The sequence below is a fragment of the Myxine glutinosa genome, chromosome 1 (assembly GCF_964187855.1).
Source record: "Myxine glutinosa chromosome 1, kmMyxGlut1.1, whole genome shotgun sequence".
In the NCBI taxonomy this organism is placed as follows: Eukaryota; Metazoa; Chordata; class Myxini; order Myxiniformes; family Myxinidae; genus Myxine; species Myxine glutinosa.
The window spans coordinates 295796509-295800242 of record NC_136261.1 but is presented as its reverse complement, the minus strand read 5'-3'; positions in this window follow the sequence as shown (position 1 = coordinate 295800242).

Sequence of the window (3734 nt, the reverse complement as noted above, 5' to 3'; positions counted from 1 at the left end):
AGCCCGGCCTCTGCATCGTCGTCTCCATCTCGGCTCTGCATCGTCGTCTCCATCTGAGCCTCTGCATCATCGTCTCCATCTCGGCCTCCGCATCGTCGTCTCCATCCCGGCTTCTGCATCGTCGTCTCCATCCCGGCCTCCCCATCATCAGATCCACTCCAGGCTCTGCGTCATCGGATCCACGCCAATCTCAGCATCATCAGATCCACACCAGCCTCTCCGTCATCGGATCCACGCCAGCCTCTCCGTCATCGGATCCACGCCAGCCTCTCCATCATCGGATCCATGCCAGCCTCTCCGTCATCGGATCCACGCCAGCCTCTGCGTCATCGGATCCATCCTGGCCTCTGCGTCATCGAATCCATCCCGGCCTCTGCGTCATCGGATCCACACCGGCCTCAGCATCATCGGCTCCCTCCACGTCTCTGCATCATCGGCATAAACCAACACGAAGACCAGAGAACTGGCCATCAGCCATTTGGAAACTGATAAACCGGAATAATTAATGAGCACCACAGCATTATCATTGGAAATGTGGGAATGGCATTTTCAACAATTTGGAATATCTTGGAAAATAAAGAAATCACGAGTGTACTTACACAATCGTTGTCTCCATCTCAGCCTCTGTGTCACCATCTCCATCCTGGCCTCCCCATCGTCGGATCCATCCCGGCCTCTGAATCGTTGTCTCCATCCTGGCCTCTGAATTGTTGTCTCCATCCTGGCCTCTGCATCGTTGTGTCCATCGTGGCCTCTGCGTTGTCGGATCCATCCCGGCCTCTGCGTCATCGGATCCACACCGGCCTCAGCATCATCGGCTCCCTCCACGTCTCTGCATCATCGGCATAAACCAACAAGAAGACCAGAGAACTGGCCATCAGCAATTTGGAAACTGATAAACCGGAATAATTAATGAGCACCACAGCATTATCATTGGGATGTGGGAATGGCATATACAACAATTTGGAATATCTTGGAAAATAAAGAAACTACGAGTGGACTCCCAGTGTCATCATCTCCATCCCGGCCTCGGCATTGTCGTCTCCATCGCGGCCTCTGCATCGTCCTCTCCATCTTGGCCTCTGCATCGTCCTCTCCATCTCGGCCTCTGCATCGTCGTCTCCATCCCGGCCTCCCCGTCATCAGATCCACCCCAGCCTTTCGATCATCGCATCCACGCCAGCCTCTCTGTCATCGGATCCACGCCAGCTGGTGCATCATCGTATCCACGCCAACCTCTGCTCATTGGATCCACTCCAGTCTCTCCATCATCGGATCCACGCTAGCCTCTGCATCATCAGATCCACACCAGCCTCTCCATCATCGGATCCATGCCAGCCTCTCCGTCATCGAATCCACGCCAGCCTCTCCGTCATCGGATCCACGCCAGCCTCTCCGTCATCGGATCCACGCCAGCCTCTGCGTCATCGGATCCATCCTGGCCTCTGCGTCATTGGATCCATCCCGGCCTCTGCGTCATCAGATCCACACCCGCCTCAGCGTCATCGGCTCCCTCCCGGTTTCTGCATAGTCGGCAAAAACCAACACGAAGACCAGATAACTGACCATCGGCAATTTTGAAACTGATAAACCGGAATAATTAATTAGCACCACAGCATTATCATTGGGAATGTGGGAATGGCATTTTCAACAAATTGGAATATCTTGGAAAATAAAGAAAACATGAGTGTAATTCCAGTATCGTCATCTCCAGCCCGGCCTCTGCATCGTCGTCTCCATCTCGGCCTCTGCATCGTCGTCTCCATCTCGGCCTCTGCATCGTCGTCTCCATCTCGGCCTCTGCATCGTCGTCTCCATCTGAGCCTCTGCATCATCGTCTCCATCTCGGCCTCCGCATCGTCATTTCCAGCCCGGCCTATGCATCGTCGACTCCATCTCGGCCTCTGCATCATCGTCTCCATCTTGGCCTCCCCATCATCAGACCCACGCCAGCCTCTGCATCATCGGATCCACGCCAGCCTCTCCGTCATCGGATCCACGCCAGCCTCTCCGTCATCGGATCCACGCCAGCCTCTCCGTCATCGGATCCACGCCAGCCTCTGCATCATCGGATCCATCCTGGCCTCTGCGTCATCGAATCCATCCTGGCCTCTGCTTCATCAGATACACACCGGCCTCAGCGTCATCGGCTCCCTCCCGGTCTCTGCATCGTCGGCAAAAACTAACACGAAGACCAGAGAACTGACCATCAGCAATTTTGAAACTGATAAACCAGAATAATTAACTAGCACCACAGCATTATCATTGGGAAGGTGGGAATGGCATCCACATCAATTGGGAATATCTTGGAAAATAAAGAAACTACGAGTGAACTTCCAGTGTCATCATCTCCACCCCAGCCTCTGCATCGTCCTCTCCGTCCCGGCCTCTGCATTGTCGTCTCCATCGCGGCCTCTGCATCGTCCTCTCCATCCCGGCCTCTGCATCGTCGTCTCCATCCCGGCCTCCCCGTCATCAGATCCACCCCAGCCTTTCCATCATCGCATCCACGCCAGCCTCTCTGTCATCGGATCCACGCGAGCCTCTGCATCATCAGATCCACACCAGCCTCTCCATCATCGGATCCACGCCAGCCTCTCCGTCATCGGATCCAGGCCCGCCTCTCCGTCATCGGATCCACGCCAGCCTCTGCATCATCGGATCCATCCTGGTCTCTGCGTCATTGGATCCATCCCGGCCTCTGCGTAATCAGATCCACACCCGCCTCAGCGTCATCGGCTCCCTCCCGGTCTCTGCATAGTCGGCAAAACCAACACGAAGACCAGAGAACTGACCATCAGCAATATGGAAACTGATAAACCGGAATAATTAATTAGCACCACTGCATTATCATTGGGAATGTGGGAATGGCATATACAACAATTTGGAATATCTTGGAAAATAAAGAAACCATGAGTGTAATTCCAGTATCGTCATCTCCAGCCCGGCCTCTGCATCGTCGTCTCAATCTCGGACTCTGCATCATCGTCTCCATCTCGGCCTCTGCATCGTCGTCTCCATTTCGGCCTCTGCTTCGTTGTCTCCATCCCGGCTTCTGCATCGTCGTCTCCATCCCGGCCTCCCCATCATCAGATCCACGCCAGCCTCTGCATCATTGGATCCATGCCAGCCTCTGCATCATCGGATCCACGCCAGCCTCTCCGTCATCGGATCCACGCCAGCCTCTGCACCATCGGATCCACGCCAGCCTCTCCGTCATTGGATCCACACCAGCTGGTGCATCATCGCATCCACACCAACCTCTGCCTCATCCGATCCACACCAGCCTCTCCATCATCGGATCCACGCCAGCCTCTCCGTCATCGGATCCACGCCAGCGTCTCCGTGATCGGATCCATCCCGGCCTCTGCATCATCGGATCCACACCGGCCTCAGCATCATTGGCTCCCTCCACGTCTCTGCATCATCGGCAATCGGCATAAACAAACACGAAGACCAGAGAACTGGCCATCAGCAATTTGGAAACTGATAAACCGGAATAATTAATGAGCACCACAGCATTATCATTGGAAATGTGGGAATGGCATTTTCAACAATTTGGAATATCTTGGAAAATAAAGAAACCACGAGTGTACTTACACAATCGTTGTCTCCATCTCAGCCTCTGTGTCACCATCTCCATCCTGGCCTCCCCATCGTCGGATCCATCCCGGCCTCTGAATCGTTGTCTCCATCCCGGCCTCTGAATTGTTGTCTCCATCGCGGCCGCTGCG